The sequence below is a fragment of the Schistocerca piceifrons genome, chromosome 1, assembly GCF_021461385.2.
Source record: "Schistocerca piceifrons isolate TAMUIC-IGC-003096 chromosome 1, iqSchPice1.1, whole genome shotgun sequence".
NCBI classification, from domain to species: Eukaryota; Metazoa; Arthropoda; class Insecta; order Orthoptera; family Acrididae; genus Schistocerca; species Schistocerca piceifrons.
Genome location: NC_060138.1, coordinates 441,234,537 through 441,256,416, shown reverse-complemented (window position 1 = coordinate 441,256,416; position 21,880 = coordinate 441,234,537). Strand labels below are relative to the sequence as shown.

The following is a 21,880-nucleotide window of genomic DNA, read 5'->3' as shown; positions in this document are numbered from 1 at the left end:
CACAGAATGGGCATATGATTAGTGAAACTGAACAGTTCAAATTTCTATTCATATAGATAGTAAACTGCCGTGAAAAGGCCACATTCAGGATCTTGTTCACAGACTTAATGCTGCCATTTTAACTGTTCGAACGGTATCTGAAGTAGGTGATCGTTCAACACGAAAATTAGTCTACTTTGCTTATTTTCATTTGCTTATGTCGTATGGTTTTATATTTTGGGGTAACTCTTCCCATTCTAAATGGATATTTTTGGCTCAGAAATGTGTGATTCAGGCAATAAGTGGTGTAAGTTCACGAATCTCTTATCGACCCCTGTTCATGAGTCTGGGTATTTTGACATTGGCCTCTCAATATACAGGGTGATTCAAAAAGAATACCACAACTTTAGGAATTTAAAACTCTGCAACGACAAAAGGCAGAGCTAAGCACTATCTGTCGGCGAATTAAGGGAGCTATAAAGTTTCATTTAGTTGTACTTTTGTTCGCCATTTCAGCCAATAAAGTTTTTGGTCCCTTTTTCTTCGAAGGTGCTACTGTAACTGGACTACAGTATCTGGAGATGTTAGAGAATTGGCTGTTCCCTCAGCTCGAACAAGAAGCACAACAATTCATATTTCAGCAGGATGGAGCGCCACCACATTGGCACTTATCTGTCCGTAACTACCTGAACATCAACTACCCGAGGCGATGGATCGGCCACCAGGCAGCCCGTGACAGAGCACTTCATCACTGGCCTCCAAGAAGCCCTGATCTTACCCCCTGCAATTTTTTCTTATGGGGGTATGTTAAGGATATGGTGTTTCGGCCACCTATCCCAGCCACCATTGATGATTTGAAACGAGAAATAACAGCAGCTATCCAAACTGTTACGCCTGATATGCTACAGAGAGTGTGGAACGAGTTGGAGTATCGGGTTGATATTGCTCGTGTGTCTGGAGGGAGCCATACTGAACATCTCTGAACTTGATTTTGAGTGAAAAAAAAAAAACCTTTTTAAATACTCTTTGTAATGATGTATAACAGAAGGTTATATTATGTTTCTTTCATTAAATACACATTTTTAAAGTTGTGGTATTCTTTTTGAATCACCCTGTATATATTCTTTGCTGTCATTTCTTGTTAACAAATAGCACCTTATTCCCATGAATAGCACCTTTCCCTCAGTTAATAGTCGGCAGAAATCAAACCTGCATTTAGATCGGACTTCCTTAACTCTTGTGCAGAAAGGTGTGCAATATACTGCTGCATTCATTTTGAATACGCTACCACAAGAAACTTTGCAGTAAGCCACGCACTTTCAAATGGAAACTGGACAGTTTCCTCATGGGTCAATCCTCCCATTCTGTCGACGAGTTCCTTGAAAAATTAAGCTGATTCTTTTTGTATTATTGATTGTGTTTATTTAAACTTATGGCTTGACTCTTTTTTTTTGGTTTCATAAACCATTTATTTATATCTGTTATTATTTTTAGATTGTAATTTTATGTACTGACACATTCCATGACCTTTGAGATTTGCTCCCCAATTTGGTCCTATGGAACTTTAAGTGTAAATAAAATAAATAAATAATGTTGCCTGATAGCGACCCAGATGGGTTCCAAAGAATTTACATCCAGTGAATTTGGTTGCCGAAACATCAATATGGGTTCACTACAATGCTCCTCGAATCACTGGCGCATGGTTCTGGCTCCGAGACATGGACAATTATACTGCTGAAAGATGACATTGCTGTCGGGGAAGACATCAAGCATGAAGGGATGCAGGTGGTTCACAGATGTCTGTGTGTCTTTTATTACTACCCCAGGTCCCATGGAAGCACAGGAAAATGTCTCCCATGGCATAATACTGCTCCCGCCGGCATGCACCCATGGCATGCTGCTTGTTTCTAATTGCTGTTCACCTCAATGATGACATTTGTGGAGATGACCATCAATCTAGTGTAGCAAAACTGTGATTCACCCGAGAGCCGATACGTTTCCATTGATCGACTGTCGAACTCTGGGTGGTCCCTTGTCCACTCCAATCATATTGATGATGTTGTTGGGTCAACATGTGAACACATAGGGGTTGTCTGCTGTGGAGCTCATGTACAGCAATATATGATGAATGGGGTGCTCTGACACACCTGTAAGTGCACCAGCATTATGCTCTTTTGGCAGAGATGCCACACATCACCGTCTATCCTATTTTTCAGAGCAGACAAGCCTCTGAACCCCATGATTTGTAAAGAGTCATGGTAGTTTCACTGTCCTACCTCTTTCTGTAAGTGCTTACAATAGTAACACGTAAACATTCGACATGCCTTGCTGGTTTTGAGGTACTCATTCACAGGCTCTGTGTAATAATAACCTGCCCTTTGTCACAGTCACTTATCTCAACGGATTTCCCCATTTGCAGCCCATATCTTCGCTAGGGCAATCCCCCATCCATGTTTGCTCCACCTTACTTACTTTTGTTACTATGTCACAAGCCCACAATGCCACCAGGTGGCATTTGAAGTTTCAGTGGGCAGTGGCCATAATGTTTTGGTTTATCAGAGTATGTCGTCAGTGTGAACAATTTTCTTGGTATGGTATTTGAAAAACTGTAAAAACTCATGTGTTTGTGTGTAATCTTGATGCAGCCTATCCAGTCATGACTGGTGAATGATACAGATCTAGTAATAAAATAGTAATAACAGCAGACAGGTTACATTAGAAGTCCTGCTGTTTTGCAGTTACAGAAGAATGTGTTCCATTTGTTTACTACATTCTGCAGGTCATTCATAACAGCCAAGAGCTTGCAGCAGAAAACGTGTTTCACAGTAGTTATGATGAACAAGTGCTAATTACTCTTAAGGTATGCATTTTAGAGCCACTGTTTACTGAACATTTTTCTTGTTTTGATCCACTCTATCACCCCTCAAAATATGCAATACTTGTCTTTAACACACTGTATACGCTGTTGAAGTACCAGATAGAAACAGCAACTCAGGAGTGTAATAAAATCATCTGCGACTTTTTTGCTCGTAGGAGCTACCTTTCTCCTATTATAAAAATCCTATAACTGGTAATGTGTGTAGTTGTCATCAGTTGTGACTGGTTGTTGATATACTTAATTCATGTGGCCTGCAGTGGATGCCTGCTAATGTACCCTTGAATCATTCCACATCCCTGAAGGCTCTGCTTCTCGACTGGATTTAAATAATAAAATGTGTGAATGAATGATTAAATGAGAACTTATTTAGCTCCAAATTCTGTAACATTACAACAGTATTGTATAAAATGTGTTTACAAAGTTATGTATTAGCTACAAATAGCTGAAGGAGTGTATCTGTATGTTTTCTATGAGGGCTATCCACAAAGTACATTACGTTTTGGAATTAAAAATAAATAAAGTATTGGAAATTTTTTTTTATTATATACAGATGAAAGCCACACTTAAATACTACTTTTCTACATAGTTGCCATTTAAATTAAGGCACTTATCGTAGCGATGGACGAGCTTGGAAATTCCTTCGATGTAAAATTCGGCCGCCTGCGCCTTCAACCACGTGGTTACCTCTTCTTGAAGCTGTGCGTCGTCATCAAAACGCTGCATAGCCAACCACTTCTTCATTGCTGGGAATAAGTGGAAATCGCTCGGTGCCAGGTCGGGACTGTACGGCAGATGAGGAAACAAATCCCACTTAAAAGATTCGAGAACTTCATGAGTGGCATTTGCCGTGTGGGCCCAGGCGTTGTCGTGAATCAGCAAGATCTTTGAGCCCAACTTTCCCCTGCGCTTGTTTTGTATTGCTCTTCTGAGGTTGTGCAGAGTTTGGCAATACCTTTGAAAGTTTATTGTAGTGCCTCTTTCCAGGAAATCCACAAAAATCACACCTTTTCTGTCCCAAAAGAAGAGGTAACCACATGGTTGAAGGCGCAGACGGCCGAATTTTACGATGAAGGAATTTCCAAGCTCGTCCATCGCTACGATAAGTGCCTTAATTTAAATGGCAACTATGTAGAAAAGTAGTTTTTAAGTGTGGCTTTCATCTGTATATAATAAAAAAATTTTCCAACCTCTCTGTGGCTATATTGTGGCCAATGCTGTAAAATGATAAAATTGTGTTTGTGTATGCACTGTACATCTGTATGTTGTATTTATTATCATAATGTGTATTCAATAGACCATTCACACAGTTCTGTATACATACTCTACTTACTCTTTCCATATGCATTCCACTAAATCTTCCATTTTGACTACATGCAAAAAAGCTACATCTAGTCTGCCAAGCCAAATTATTGTTGTAGTGTCAAAAGTGCCATTTGCAGTGCACACAACTAGACTACAAGAAAATCACTCAATCAGGTGCCTGTAAGAACCTGGAACCATGCTCCTCACATGCTTCCCTCGTGTAATGAAGGGTATGTGGCAGAATATACACAAAGTGAACACCACATTTGGGGTTATCCCCAGATTTTCATTAAAGAACAGGTGACTTTGGAATCTGACACAGCACTAGGAAGTCTTCAACATGTCCTTCCAGCCATTTGTGTATACTTCTGCACAGTTGGGCTACTTTTCTTGCTGAAAGATCTGATTATGCATCGAGATGGCAATTACATGCATGGATGAATATGACTGATCATAAAATCAAACAATCATATTTTCACATGAGTTGGTAGTCCTAGATGATGCCAAAAAAATATTCCTATGGACAGAACTCTGCTTGTGCCATATATTGTTCTTCTAGCATTCCACAAACTTCTTTTCTTACCTATTATTTCTGATTTCATTTTGTGCTTTCTGTCTGGTAAATTAACTTTTACTATTCTTCTAAATCGTCTGATTAAAAGGCTTTAACTTCCCCCCCCCCCCCCCCCCCCCCCCACTGACTTTCTTGAGGTCCATGTTTTACTTTCATATACTGCTGCATTTCAAGACACAAATTTTTAGTATTTACTACTTCAACATGTATTTTGTCCAATAAATTTTCCTTCACTTGCATCAACCAACTTGATTTATTTCTTGCTTCAGTCATTTCCTCTACAACTGGATATCCCTCAATTCTGATCATAAGCAAGGCACTATTCTGCTTTTTATTATTCTTTATTACTCTCATCTCAGCTTATTTTTATCCTTAAGCCATATTTGTCTTGTGTTTGCATCCATCATAATTAGTATATCTTCTCCGCATCCTTAAATTTACCAAAAAATTAAAATTGTGAGCTATCTAGGACTTGAACCAGGGCCCTTGCCTTTTGTGGCCAATGTTCTTACCACCTGATCTGTTCAGGCATGACATACATCCCATCTCCACAGCTTCTTAGCAACTGTTCTGTTCAGGTGTGATGTAAAATTCATCTTCACAGCATCAAGTTGGCAAGTACTTCTCTCCTACTGTTCTCAGTAACTCAGTCAGTAAGCACATTTTCCACAAAACTCAGTACCAATCCAACACACAACTTTAATAAGCACCACACTGCACAGTTGAGAGTGAAACATTCATTTTCTACACATTTTATGTCTTCCTAACTTTCTCGAAAGATGAACAATATAGTTCACAAACCTTACCATTGGTATCTGTTCCTCCAACACTTTTATCCTGAGTTCGAGTCTCGATCCGGCACACAGTTTTAATCTGCCAAGAAGTTTCACTTTTTTCCTCCTTTTGATACTTTCATGTCCCTCATTACTTTTCAATATGCAAGTTAAATAACATTTTTTTTTTTTTTTTTTTGTTCTTCATATTTATTACCCTATTTTATTTTGGTAAACGCAGATAACTTTCCTCCTCCTGTTCTTTAAGCTATGTCCATCTCACATTTTTTTGATCTTATACCACCTTACATTGTTGAAGGCTTATCTCCGTCCACAAATGTTGTGATAATATTCTGATTTTCTTCCTAATGTCAGCAAAAAAAGGGCAACTGTTTCTTTTTTAGATAAAACTGGTAGGCCTATATGACCAGCACCTCTTCAATTTTTTTTCCTATTCTGCATACTACCATAGGCAACAAAGCACAAGCACGAGATGTCACACTTACTGCCCAATAGTTTTCACTTTTATCAGCTAATTAATACTGTCTTGGGCAAGGTGCCAATAATGCTTTGTGTGGATATTTGGTGATGTCTTACATGACAGTTTTTGACATTAGCTCAAAATCCTTAAACATTTGACTGGTTTGAGGAACTCAGAAGGTATGTTGTGACTTCCTGTGATCTCAAGTCGTGCCATGCTCTGTGGACACTTCACCTCATTACTGAACTGATATTTTGCCTGAAATTTCTCTTTCACATCCATCCCACAGTGGAACAGTCCTCATACATCACACATACCTTTGATTTACTAGAGTTATCTACCTGCCCTCTCTTCTACACTTATACAATTTGGTAAAAAGCAGCCTTCTGCAAAGTTTACTCAACAGTATTTCATAATCACCACAGTAAAAATTTTGGACAAGTGTTAAAAAGACTAATACTAATAATAATAACAATAATTTATGAAGCTTAATGACTAAAATTTTAATGTCTTTTGAGTTAATAAGCCACTCCTGACCTCTCACATTAGAGTAACAACTATTTTATCTGCACAATATAATTGCAAATTTACATGATAAACTACAGAAACAATACTGAAAATGGAATATACTGTAACACACTCAGAGGATTCTGCTTTGAAGTTTTAGATAACTGGAGTACACGAAGGTGAAACTGGATGCAAGGGCACCTCAGTTACTAACAAACCTAAAAATTAATAAAACTCAACTTCTTTTTACAAATTGAGCACTATACGTTAATCTGGCACCTGCAGCAGTTCTTTACACAATTTACACTTGTATTATTTTGAACCAATAGAAAGATTCACTTACCTCTGTAGCAAAATAAATTAAAAATTTTGAGGTACAGTTTTGTTAGCATGGGTCCAATAAGTGAAGAGAAAACTGTAACAATCACAGCTGATTCAGATGTTTGATCAAACAAGATGGTACAGTGGCAACAAAATTTGTCATGCTTGGGGAAGAACATAACTCCAAATGCCTGCAAATCCAGACTAGCGTGTGGTTTCTTAAGTCAAAAGCATTTTTTACACAGTAAGCACTTTGTCATCATCAGTTTGGAGAAATAGTGTGGGGAGTGGGGAAAAGGAACTCAGACACTAAGATACAGTGCCATGTAGAGAGAAAAACAATGAAGGGAACAAGCCTGTGCCTCCCATATGTAATAATATCAGAGACAAGCACAATACAATTAAGCTGTATATGTTTCATACGGTCAAAACTGATATTGCTTTAGGGAGTAACATAATCACACAATGGTATACATTACTACATTAAAAATATCAGTTATCAGTGTTGTGTTTCCTCATGACTGACACAGTCATCCTGTTTCTGAACATCTCCAGACTCCTAAAGACAGAAGGTTAGGGAGCTGTAGGGTCAACAAAAACTTGCAGACTGTGCAAGGTTGCATGCAGATACCTTTCACTATACTCTGGTTAAAATTGCTTTGCGGCTGATGTTTCAGCAAGTCGAGTGGTAGTTGCCAACGACCATCCAATCACAGTTCTTTCTTGAGTGCAAAGTGCTGGCAGTGCTGCCTGTTTGGTAGGTGTGTGCAGTTCCTTGTGAAGCATGGATGGCTGTACATTGGTCTGCCACTGAAATCACAAACCAATTTTAACTTCGCCTTCAAAAAAAGGACACCCATAGGGTGTCTCTTTGGACAGTCATCAGACAATTCTCCCCAGTATTTTGGCAGATACTTGCAGTTTTCATTTTGTAGTGTGTAAATGGAGTCAGTCCAAGAATACTAATCACAAAGTGTTTTCTGCAAAGCTCATTATCAATGGGAAGTTTTTTCCTTGTTAAAAAAAAATTAAATGAAATTTTGTATATCCATCTGACAGAGCAATCCCAAATCAATCTAGTGCAATATCTGGATTGTCAATATGTATAACAGTTAAGGGCAAATAATCCAAACAACAGTGACCAAGTTGTGCTGCTAGATGAAGGCAGGAGATGGCACAACTGATGCTGCCAAGTCAGGAAGGAAGACACTAAGACCAGTAATATTAACCATTAATTCGGTAAGAAATAAAGTCACTTCAGGTGTAATCTCCTTTTATTGTTAGGCAGTACCAGTTTCACAGATCTTACAGCTGCACATAAGCAAAAAAAGTTATTATGTAGAAAAATGTATAATTCTAAGCTAAGATGAAATTGTAATGAAAAATGTACTCACTAGAATCAAGTCATGATATTCAAAGCATATTATGAGAAGACCCAGCTTTCATAGCCAGTCCCATTGAATAGCTTATCCACAAAAAAGGGTATGTCCTAAAACCTTTGGAGAAGGGTAAAAACAATGAAGAGAAATTTTATATACTGTCACAATGGCTAAGGAAGAGGTGTAAGAGGCATTCATCATATGTCATGATGCAGAGGCAAACAATCGCTATCAGACACTGTGTAAGTGACAGTCAACTGGCTAAAAACCACTGACCACTATGATAGCAATACATCAATAAAAATGGACTGCCATGTATGGGTTCTCATTAAAACCTAGAATCAAACATGCACTGTAACAAGCAGGTGTAATCCACGTCAAACACAAATAAATTGCACATGGCATCAAAATGGGTATGATGGAAATTTTGTTACTCCATTTATAACAGCATCCTTGGGGGAGGGGGTGTGTGTGTGTGTGTGTGTGTGTATATATATATGCTTTTCAAGACTCTTTAAAACAGACCATAATACTCACCAATGCTAATCCAGACAGAACTGGCACGCGTACATATAACAGAATACCATATCTTAATAAGATTTCTGACAAAGTTGGCAGATGCTTAAGACTGAAGAATACTGAGGCTGCGTACTTTATACCCATGACTGTAGGTCAAAAATATAGGCACAAAGGACACATCACTTGTGATAAACTCAAAACTATGGCTATGTACAATACCACATGTGACAACTGCTCACTGAGATATGTGTCAGATGGGCAGAAGCTTTGATGTTAGATTCGAAGAGTATGTCAACTTGGAACATTCAAAATCAGCCTTAAGTTCTCACCTTTTGGAACAGTGTCATTCTTTTAAGAATCTTTCAAATAATTTACAGATTTTGCACAGGGAAAATAAAGGTAATACCTTAAACAATCTCGAAGAGGTAGATATATGCATGTCACCCTAGATTCACTCTGGGACATATTAACATTTGTACTTCAAGTTAATTGCAAGGGATCCACCCAGCCTTCTTATCTACCCTGCAAGAGTTTGACACATAAGTTCCATATTGTTCCCACTTCTGTGTCTGCGTGCACATTCCATCGCACATGCCCCTGCTGCTTGCTGGTCAGTTCCTTGTGTTTCTCAGTAGTGCTTGGGCATTCTGGTTTGCACTTTTGCACAATAATGGCCACCAGTATTTTTGGTAAGTTCCTTTCTTGGAATCAGTCATTAATGTCCCTTCAATATCTGCAGCATGTCAGCCTGTTTCTTTGGTACAATTTTGTTTACATATTGTCATTCTTGCACTACAAACAGCTTCTCCCTTTCCATCTGCCTAATTTTCATGCCATGTGAAAGTTATTTGGGTTGCTAGCTAAACCTTCAGGTTATGGATTATGCTTGCTTTCATGTTCGATTATAGATTTTAATGGGAACCCATACACAGCAGTCCATTTTCATTGACATGATGCTATTACGGCAATCAAAAACTTTTTAGCCAATGAAACAGTCACCTAGATGGGAAGTGACAGTAGGTGATCAGATCTACATGGTGACGTTTGGTGTCTCTGACACCTCCTTTTTATGCATTGTGACCTTATGTAAAATTGTTCTCCACTATTCTTTTTCTTTTTTACCCTTCTCCATAGGTTTTACGGGAGTGGTCCCTACCATATTTTATCACTTTCAGGACATATACTTTTTTGTGGATAATTCATTCCATCGGAGTGACTATGAATGCTGGATCTTCCTCTAACATGCTATGTGTATCACACATGGACTCCAGTGAGTACATTTTTCATTATGGCCTCATCTTAGCTTGGGATTATACATTTTTATACATAATTGTTTTTCACTTATATGTATATAGATTAGCATCTGAAGAAGCACCTGTATATGCTGAGACACCAGTAGCGCCTAACGATAAAAGAATATTACAGCTGAAATGATTTTATTTCTCAATGACTTATTGTGGCTGTGGTTATCCAGACTATCAAGTTTTTTGCACTTTATTTTGGTATCAGCTGTTGTCAGCTGCATTAGCGACTGATAGTAAGCCAAGTACATATAGTACTAACACACCCCTGTGCGGTTTGATGTTAAATGTTTTCATAGAATGCCCTTATGTTTCGGTTTCCCTATGCTCACTTGCCCTACCTCACATACAAGCTATGTCTGTAACCAACATGTAGCTGCACTACTTAGGCACTGCTGGAAAACTCTTCTGTAATGCAGTTCCTGTTAACATGTACTTTTAAGCCAATGTAACACTAGACTAATTTGGACCACTCTTTTGATCAGTTAAAATTATAATTTTAAAAACATTTCCTGCAGACACTAGCATCATCAGCAAATGGATATTTCTGCTGATCCCATTTGAACATTATTTATACAAGGTGTACAACTTTGCTTCCGGCAATAGGTGGTGACAACGGTAAGTAGTGGTCGAAAGAAACATATCGCAGTCATCAGGCAGTTAGCTTGGACCTCGGTCAACATAACCTCATTCAAACATTAGTTGATTTGTGTCTGCATCATAAAGTTGTTGTTGATCGAAAAGGTCAGTTTACGAGCCTAATTCTTGTCATTTGCAGGAGGTGTTACTGTTTTGTTTCAATCTAAGGAAAACAGCGGCTGAGTCTCATCGAATGCTCTCAAGTACGCACAGTAAGGACGCAATTAATGAAAGAACGTGTCATGAGTGGTTTCAACACTTCAAGAACAGCGATTTTTAACGTTGTAGACCGGCATAGTGGTGGCACAGAGAATGTTTTCAGAGAAGCAGAATTGGAGACATTGATGAGTGAAGACTCACGTGAAACTCAAGAAGAATTGGCACAATTAGTGGGAGTGACACAACAAGCCATTTCAAAATGTCCCAAGGCAAGTTGTGCTAGTCATAGAGTAAAAGGAGGATATTACACAGGAGATTTTTCTGTGAATAAGATTTGTACGATAGTTGCACAAGAGGTAAACCTGGGAGAGGTGGTTGTTGTATGGGTTGATGGATTTGGTGGTGGGGTTAGAGATGTTTGCTGTTCATGCCTAGGCTGTAGGGAAGGGAGCATCTGATACAGCATGGGTTGCTGATGTCAAACAATAGCTCTTGTCATGCGTGGGCTGGTTTTATATGCACTGACATTAGAATGAGAGCTTCACTGAGGTGAAGATCAATGTTGATGAAAGACCCTTGTCTTATACCAGCAAAACCGAGAATTTTTCTACCTGATGGTAAGTACTGGCCAGCCTTTCTGTGATATAGCTGTATAGTTTTCTCAAGGGAATTTTCTTTTCATAAATATCTGTGTGTGCACAAATTAAACAGTCCTATTACATTTCCTTGAGGAACTTCCAATGTTATTTTCCATTCTGCCGAAAATTCACCATCCAGTATAACATATTGGGATCTAACAGTAAAACATTCTTTAAACCAACTGAATATTAGCCAAAATGCTCTGTAAGAGTGCAACATTTTTGCACAGTGCCACTTACCTTTCAGTAACATACAAAGGCAAAAGTCTACCTTTTCAATGCATCTACTATTTGCAAGATACAGATTGTGCAAAAAGGAGGCTATGTTTTATGCGTGGCTTTTCGTGACATGGACTAATATTCCATGAGAAGTTTAATTTCATTCAAGAACATTACTTTAGGAGGTGGAAATACGTTCTTGGATCCTGCAACAGGACATTATTTGATGCTGTGTCTTCATTATTTTCTTCTTTATAAATTTGGGTGCACATCTTTATTTTACCATCATACAGGCTGTTCATTGTGTAAGAAATCTTTGATAAAGATGACTGTGGTGCTGTTCATTTCTAGTTAGAATGATAGTCACTGTTTTCACTACATTTTTCAAATGGTATGTTTAAGCTGACATTGTTCTTTGTAGTCTTTTTACCTTCATATGTTTACATAGAGTGCAACTTATGATCATTTTAGCTTCGGCCACAAATCTTTATAGTTGTTGGATCTGATCTAATTGTTTCAATTTAATATTTTAAGTAGAATGTCAGTGACGATTTATTAGTTCTACCAAACTAATATTTTCCTGGCTTTCACAGTGAAATTCTTGCCCTTTCTGCACACCATTGCTATATCATCATCATCATGGTCACTAAACATTGTATCTTAGGTGATGCTCAGAAAACAAGTGCCTTTCTAATCACGAAGTCTAAAACCCTGGGGGGAGAAAAAAAAAAAAAACTGTACTTCATAAGTTTAACATTCATTTACTAAACAAATATCTATTTAGAGATTTCCCAAAAGAAACTTTCAACAGAAGATCACAATCCAGTTTTAACTTACTGAAACAGTAGCTACATACAGTATGCAAACTTTGTGTCAGATTGTTCTCCACTCTTGCTGGGATCTCAATAATCTAACGTACATAAAATATCAAATTGGTTAAAGATGCTGTGGAAGACAAGAAATCAAACCTTGATGCTAAACAATATTTTAAGTGTATTTTTTTAAAGTTCTGTATGAAAAGATAATAGTAACTTAGTAGAAAGTTTTATTAGTTAAGAATATTCTAGCAAGTTTCATAAGTACAAGTCTTACATCAGAGCTCAATTACCCACTACCATTATTATTTAGGTGTCTCAGATTTGGTTTACATGGCTGTATTTATGGTCTCCTGCTGCTGCGATGTGGAACTGTTTCCATCTATATTTGACTGCAGTTTCATGTAGCACACAGTTTGTATTATAAAAAAAAGTAACAGGCAGAGAATGTTGGTATGAATCTTTCACAATGTCTAGAAGGCTTATCTATCCACGAAAGTTGTTCCAAGTTTTACATTTCTCTGTTCATCTTCTTTAATTCTGACTTTAATCTTACAAGATATCAAGATTGTTATTCATATTCTAACCATGATTTTTAACGGAGGAAATTAACTTAAGGCATCAAATAAGTGGTATGTAAACAGCAATTTATATTATGCATAGTTTCTGAATCATGTAAGGAACATCTGGGTTTAAGTCCTATTAAGTGCTAATGTCTAGTAGTTACTGATGCAGCACAAGCTCGGACAAGCTGGAAATCGGCCGGTCGTTTGCAAACGAACTATTCCAGCATTTGACTTAAAACGATTGAAACAACCGAAAATCTAAAGTAAATGGCCAAATCGGTAATTTTAACCGCAGTCCTACCGAATGCAAGTGAAGTCTTACCAGTGTGTTATCTGGATCCGTGAAACGCGTTCTAACGCGCACATTCCGCTCAGTGCGGAAATACCTCATCATACCTTATGCATCATTAACTGAAAAAGGAATGAATAGGTTCGCAGACACCCGATTCAAAAAGGCTAAGTAAAACTAACATTCCCAAAAAAAAAAATCATTACTGCACAGTGGTACAGACGCACTTGGTCCTGGTTGATTAAAGGGCATGGAGGGTTTTATAATTTAAACATTTTGCTTCAACTTTTTCTAAGAGCGAAAATGATAATTATCGTCAACTTCAGTGATTCACAAAATTACATAACGTTCTTCACAAACAAAACAGAACCGAGTCGCACAACCCGCTCACACTAACAACCATGAAACGCGTCAGTCAATTTACTATTGGAGCGTAAGCATCTAAAGATTTATCATTCTCCTTTAAATGTACAGGTACATCAGCCTATTTCTTCACTGACATTTGTCATTACTACCTTTCAAGCAACCCGCACGAAATGCTTCTCCGTGCAACAGGTAATTGTACTGTCGTAGGCAAAGTTAAGTTGCACTCTTTACTTCTGAAGGCCGCAGCTTTTTGTTCCCGTATATCCTAAACACCTCCAAGCGCGTAATTACTACAGAGATACAGGACGTTCATAGGATCAATAACCCTCTTCTCGTCGAAGTTCAGCAGAATAGCTGATAGCACAAAGATACAAGAACCACCAAATATTTTATTCACTACATTCATATTCGTATTTTGCTTAATTATTTTGCCTCATTAGGCGTTACATGTTATCTGCCTGTGTCATTGTTAATTTTCTCAAAATATCCATTATCCAATCTCTCTGCTTAAAAAAAAGCAGTGGTTTGTGTCATATGATACATCTATATCGATAGTACTATGTCGATAGAGATATCAACATTGAGTAATATATTTTTAATGCACAACAGTTCGTCAGTTAAGCCGGGTAGACAGATGCAACGGAAGTGTCACCACAGCTAGTGCCACACTGGATTTGCGTGTAGACCCACTTTTTAGTGAGGCATCTTCACAGACGCAACTTTTGCCATGCCACAAAATGTTCAACTTCATTGTATGAGATTGTTGCGCCGCTTTCCTTCCACCACTGCTCCGTAGTGGCTATATTGCGAAACACGAGCATTCTGTTGCAGTTATCTTGTAGTAACTGCTGCTGTAATGCATCCGATATAAGTGTGTCTTCATCTTATTACTGAAAAAAGTGGAAACACTGATCGGCAGGTACCCTTTCGCAGCTTCCAAAACTACGAGAACAACAACTTACGTTTCATTTTCTGTAGGCGTGTGTGTGGAAAATTTGAGAAGCAATGATGTATCCCAAAAATATTAAAAGACTTTTTGGATGAATAAATAAATAAACTTAATATGTAACCGAAAAACAAATCGAATAAACATCATGGTTTGTGATATCAAATAGTGTCCGTGAATTAGCGAGACGAGACGAGAGCTGTTATTTGTACTCAGGTGATTTATGTGAAAAGGTTTCCGACGTGATTATGGCCACACGACGAGGAACTGCAGACTTCGAATGCAGAATGGTAGTTGGAGCTAAACGCATGGGACAATCCATTTATGAAATCGATGGGGAATTCAGTATTCCGAGATCCACAGTGTCAAGAGTGTGCCGAGAATACAAAATTTCGGATAATATGTCTCAGCACAGACAGCACACTGGCCAGCGGTCTTCATTTACTGACCGAAAGCAGCCACGTTTGCTTAGAATTGTCAGAGCTAACAGACATCTACATCTACATTTATACTCCGCAAGCCACCCAACGGTGTGTGGCGGAGGGCAGTAACCACAGAACTCAATGTAGGACGTACAACGAAGATATCCGCTAGGACAGTGCGGCGAAATTTGGCGTTAATGGGCTATAACAGCAGACGACCAAGATCAATGCCTTTGCTAACAGCATGACATCGCCTGCAGCCCTTCTCTTGTTCTTGTGACCATGCCAGTTGGAACCTAGACGACTGGAAAACCATGGCCTTGTCATATGAGCCGCAATTTCAGTTGTTGCGAGCTAATAGCAGGGTTCAAGTGCGGCACAGACCCCACGAAGCCATGAACCCTGGTTGTCAACAAGGCGCTGTGCATGCTGGTGGTGGCTCAGCTGTGTTTACATGGAATGGACTGGGTTGTCTGCTCCAACTGAACTGAGCGTTGACTGGAAATGGTTATGTTCGACTGCAGTCATTCATGGACTTCATGGTCCCAAACAATGATGTCATGTCACTGGGCCACAGTTGTTCATGACTGATTTGAAGGACATTGACAATTTGAGTGAATGATTTGACCACCCAGATTTCCTAACATGTATCCTATCGAACTTATGGGACATAATCAAGACGCCAGTTTGTGCACAGAATTCTGCGTTGGCAACACTTCCGTAATTATGTACGGCTCAAAATTTCTGCTGCAGATTTCCACAGAAATGTTGAGCCCATGCCATGTTGAGGTTTTGCACTACACCAGGAAAAAGTAGGTCCAATAAATATTAATGGGTATCCCATGACGTCCATTACCCCTGAGCAACTACATAGAATTTTTATTTACTACATGCTCCAACACAACATTAATAACGTGACATGTACATAGTGCGCGCGCGCGCGCGTGTGTGTGTGCATTCATGTGTGTGTGTGTGTGTGTGTGTGTGTGTGTGTGTGTGTGTGTGTGTGTAGAGCGAACTGTAATGATAATAATGTTTGTTTTGTATGATGATGATGAGACAAAGGAGAGGGTGAAACCTGGTGCTGGCATGTAACCTACTCCTTGTGGGGCCTCCAAACTTAACGTCCCCATCAGATGAGTGGATCACCATCAACAATGTCACATGCCCTAACTTCATGAGACACTGCAGAGGGGCTTGGTATTTAAACCAGGATATTGGCACAAAGTCTGATGACTACGAACTTCACACCACCACCGCTCCTCTATTGCTGAGCAAATACTGGCAGTGAAAATTTTTCCATCACCAGGATTTGATCTGGCTGCTCTGAGTCGAGTGTCACTCCACAAGCTTGTGTTATCAACCTCGCCCACAGTGGTGGGTTTTGTGCCATTCTGTATAAATGGTAACCTGCAATGCCGCTACAGAAAACCAGATCCTGTGGCATCACATTTGTTGCATTGTGAACCCAGCTTCAGTTCCATGCCATGGATGTGTTCACTATGTAAGGACAGATGTATTGGTATTCACCTTTTTCTACATTAGATTTTCTTAACATGGTAGCAGTCCGTGTTTGTAAACTAAAAAAGAAGAGTGTAATTGGGAAAAGCAGTAGTCGGTTTTGAACTAAAAAGATGACTGTTATTCGGAAAGTGTACTTTGTGAAATTGGACGTGACTGATATTAAGACACCAGTGTTTGATGGAGAAGACTGAGGGAACTGGAAACAAAGAATGGATATGTATATGAAAATGGAATAATGCTATACAGTGGCTTCAAGAGAGTAAACAAGCATAGACAAAGCAGATACTTGCGATAAAAAAATGTCTGAAATGAATTACATACATGGAGAAATCTCAAACAAGCAACAAGAATTTGCGAGTGATAAAGAAACTGCATTAGAAATAATGAAAAAGTTCGAATCAACAACAGCACAATTTTGTACAGAAGCAAGTTGGATAAACTGAGGTTAAAAGACGATAGTGATGAATCGAAATTAGCAGGTGCGAAAGTGACGAAAAAGGAAAGATAAACTACATGTTGAGAACCTTTCCAGAATCCTTGAGCTGCAATGGGGATAAGATTGATGTTTTGCAGGAAGATCAGACATTCGAATATGCTAAAAGTAAACTCCAGATGGTGGATTAAAAGGACAAAGATACAATGCATTTCATACTGGAAGGAAAACCAGTACGAGCTAGCAGGAGCTGTTGTGTTATGGATGTGGCAAATCAGGACATTTCTATAGGCATTGTCACCAGTTAGGAACAAGCAGAAATTTGTGGACACATGGTGTCAATCATCGAGGATGTGGCCACATTAGTTTGAAACATGGGCAAAGTGATCAGCTCAGTGTGAACAACAACAACTGGTCACATGTTTGGAGTGAACATTATGGTTCAAGAGGCAGTAATCAATCTGGATGCTGAGGATATCAACAGTGTGGAACCAGCATGAGCAGTTTTGTAACAGATGTACAGCCTACAGTGCTGTGTAACAATGTGTCAGGTAACACATCGATTGGTTATTGGGTAGTGGTTGAACAGATGATGTTGTTAATGATGAAAATTATTTTTCTGTGCATAACCTTAAAAGAGCTGTGAATGTAAAAACTGCGGATGGCGGAGTTTTGCAAGCTACAAAAGTAGGAAATATGTCTAGTTATTTTGCAGTTTATGATGACAGGATTCCAATCAAAATGAAAAACGTATTTTATGTCAAAGGAATGGGAAAAAATTTGCTTAACTATGCAAAAAAAAAAAAAAATAAAAATAAAAAAAATGGGAAAACACAAAACTGTATATGCAGGCAATTTCTCAAAGGTTTTTGATAAAGACAATAACTTACTTGCAATTTCTTTGAAAGAAGATAGGCTGTATAATATGGCAAGTATAATTTACAAGAAAGGGATTAATGTAAATAGTGTCAACAACATGGATAGCATGTCAGTGAAGGAGAAATGGCAGTATAAACTTTAATGATTTCAATACATTGTGTAAACATCAGTTAGCAAATGGATTTCCAACAAAGTTAGAACCAGAATTTATGATGCGTAAAGACTGTACTAAAACAAAATGCACAATATATTTTTTGAAAACAATAGAAGTAAAGTAAAAGAAACACTGGAGATTTTTCATAATGATCTGAAAGTGCCTCACTCAACTCATGGTTTGCATTGGGAAAGACATTTCCTCACTTTCATCTATGTTTATATAAAACAGATAGAGTCTACACTATCAAATTTAAAAATCAAGTTTATCATTGTTTTTTGGAATATGTTAATGAAACTGAAAATTTAACTGGTATAGCTATTGAGAAATTGAGATGTAACAGTGGGAAAGAATATTTAAATGCAGATGTCTATCAATTTATACGACAGAGATGAATATTTTTAAAGTATGTCCTCCCTATGTACATGAATTAAATGGTACAGCTAAAAGATACAACAGCTCAATTATGAATATGTCAAGATGCTTGTTAGCTGAAGAGAGACTAGACAGGAGATTCTGGCCTGCCATAGTTTGTGCCATTGCATACTAAAAACATAACTACTGCTAACACTGTTGAAAGGGAAACTCCTTAAGAAATGTTGTTTGGGAGGAAACGTAATTTTAAACATTTACAGTTGTGTGGAAGTAGGGCTTTGTATGTGTGCCAGAATAGCTGAGAAAGTCAAAGTGCATTCGTCAGACTTGACAATTTGAAAAAGGGCACAGTGAAGTTGGATACAGAGTATTTATTAATAACAAACCTATCATTGCCAGACATGTTGATATTGTGGAAGATGACGTCAGATGTACTGATATTAAAGATTCAAGGGGCGAACATTTTTAGTGATTCTGAATACAAAAGCATAAACAATGAAACAGTAAATAACCCAATGGAAGAAAGGGGCATCAAAGGATGTCCAAGCAATCATAAGCAAAAACAGGAACAAGTGTTGAGCAGGTCAGCTGGAGAATATAGGATGCATGATAGATTTAATGATTATGTCATGAGTAACTTTATTTATGTATACTTCTGTAATGCTGATAGTCCAGAAAATTTTGACGAGGTGATGCATAGTAATGAGTTAGAAATTTGGAAGTGAACAATGAATAAGGAAATTGAAAGTATAATTAAAACTAAAACCTGGAAACTAGTAACTAAACCAGCGGATATGAATATTCCTGAGCGTAAGTGAGCCTTTAAGAGAGAATCAGAAAACACTTGTAAAGCAAGATTAGTTGTAAGGGGCTTTCAACAAAAAGAAATTGTGGATGACATCTACTCACCAGTTGTTATGATGTAAACATTGAAACTTTAGTTGTCATTCTGTTGCGAAAAGCGTTTAGTTGTAGAACAAATTGATGTACAGGCTGCATCTGTTAATGGCAAGGATTTCTCAGAAATTTATGCGAAGCAATATTTTGGATACAAGGATGGAACAGATTGCGTTTGTAAGTTATTTAAGGCATTATATGGCTTGAGAGTAAGTCCTAGAGCATGGTATGATTGTTTAGATAGGTTTTTAACATGTCAAAAGTTTAAAAGAAGTAAATATGGATATTGCCCATATGTATTGAAGACTACAAATTATATGATCTATATAACTTTGTTGATGATTCCCTAATATGTTGTAAAAGTAAGGGTGAAATACAAGAAATTAAAAAAGCTGTTATCGAAGTGATTTCAGATGAAAGACTTAGACGAAGGGAAGAACTATCTTTCGATAAATATTAACTGTAATTATGCAAAGAATGTAATGACTCTGAGTCAGGGAAGCTATACTGAATCTCTAGCTAAGAAGTATTAGTCTGAAAATTTAAAGTTGTGCATGGAAGTACATTTGAAAGTAGAAATAGCACAAGATTAAAGTCTTGATATTAAGTACAGGAAGTTGACAGGGGCTCACTTGTATTTTTTTAGTCATCAGTCTTCTGACTGGTTGAAGTGGCCAACCATGAATTCCTCTACTTTGCTAATCTCTTCATCTCAGAGTAGCACTTACAACCTTCATCCTCAATAATTTGGTAGATGTATTCCAGTCTCTGTCTTCCTCTGCAGTTTTTGCTCTCTACAGCCCCTCTAGTACCGTGAAAGTCATTCCCTGATGCCATAACAGATGTCCTATCTTCCTGTCACCTCTCCTTCTCAGTGTTTTCCACATATTCCTTTCCTCGCCAATTCTACACAGAACCTCCTCGTTCCTTATGTTGTCAGTCAACTTAATTTTCAACATGTGTCTGTGGCACCACATCTCAAATGCATCGATTCTCTTCTGTTCTGGCTTTCCCACAGTCCATGTTCCACTATCACACAATGCTGTGCAACAAACGTACATTCTCAGACATTTCTTCCTCAAATTAAGGCCTATGTTTGATACTTGTAGACATCTCTTTGGCACGAATGCCCTTTTTGACAGTGCTAGTCTGCTTTTGATGTCCTCCTTGTTCCACCCATAATTCATTATTTTGCTGCCTAGATAGCAGAATTCCTTAACTTCACCTACTTCATGACCATCAGTCCTGATGTTAGTTTTCTCATTGTTATCATTTCTGCTACTTCCCATTACTTTCGTCTTTATTTGCCTTACTGTCAATCCATGTTCTGTATTAATTAGGCTGTTCATTCCTGTCAGGAGATCATGTAATTCTTCTTCACTTTCACCCACGATACCAATGTCATCAGTGAATCATATCATTGATATCCTTTCACCATAAATTTTAATTCCAATCCTGAACCATTCTTTTATTTCCATCATTACTTCTTCGATGTACACATTGAACAGTAGGGGCGAAAGGTTACAACCCTGTCTTACACACTTTCTAAACCGAGCACTTTGTTCTTCGTCATCCACTTTTATTATTCCCTCTTTGCTCTTGTACATGTTGCATATAACCTGTCTCCCTATAGCTTATGTCTGTTTTTCGCAGAATTTCAAATATCTTGTCGCATGGTTGTCGAACGCTTTTTCCAAGTTGACAAATTCTATGAGCATGGAGGCAGACTAATTGAGTTATGTAGTAAATTTCGGCTAATAATAGTGGATACTCTGTTCAAGAATCACAAAAGGGTGAGGTATACGTGGAAAAGGCCAGGTGATATGGAAAGATTTCGGTTAGATTACATCATGATCAGACAGAGATTCCGATATCAGATTTTCGATTGTAAGGCTTATCCAGGAGCAGATATAGACTCAGATCACAATTTAGTAGTGATGAAGAGTAGGCTGAAGTTTAAGAAATTAGTCAGGAAGAATCAATATGCAAAGAAGTGGGGTCTGGAAGTGCTAAGTCATGATGAGATACGCTTGAAGTTCTCTAAGCCTTAGATACAGGAATGAGGAATAGCTCAGTAGGCCATACAGTTGAAGAGGAATGGACGTCTCTAAAGAGGGCAATCACAGAAGCTAGAAAGAACATATATAGAAAAACGTAATTGTGAAGAAACCATGAAAAACAAAAGAAATAGTTCAGCTGATCGATCAAAGAAGGAAGTACAAAAACGTTCAGGGAAATTCAGGAATATAGAAATACAAGTCGCTGAGGAACTCTATGAATGTGCCTGGATTGTTCTTTAGTCCTGCTTCCACTATCAACTGCAGCGTCAGAATTGCCTCTCTAGTGCCTTTACCTTTCCTAAATCCAAAATGATCTTCATCTAGTGCATCCTCAATTTTCTTTTCCACTCTTCTGTGTATTATTCTTGCCAGCAACTTGGATGCATGTGACGTTAAGCTGACTGTGCAGTAATTCTCGCACTCGTCAACTCTTGCAATATTCGGACTTGTGTGGATGCTATTTTTCCGAAAGTCAGATGGTATGT

At 38.1% G+C, this 21,880-nt stretch overlaps 1 protein-coding gene across 3 annotated transcripts in view; it reads right to left on the bottom strand.

Moving 5' to 3' along the window:
• LOC124791033 (sedoheptulokinase-like) overlaps positions 1 to 14,007 on the bottom strand; it is a 117,663-nt gene extending 103,656 nt beyond the window's left edge. For 2 of the 3 annotated variants that reach the window (XM_047257829.1, XM_047257831.1), the window contains exon 1: positions 13,855 to 14,007. The gene's annotated coding sequence lies outside the window, so the exon portion shown is untranslated. Of the gene's footprint in view, positions 1 to 13,372; positions 13,438 to 13,854 lie in introns of those variants that run through there. The other variant, XM_047257830.1, reaches the window with a different exon arrangement.
• Positions 14,008 to 21,880: the final 7,873 nt, after the last annotated feature.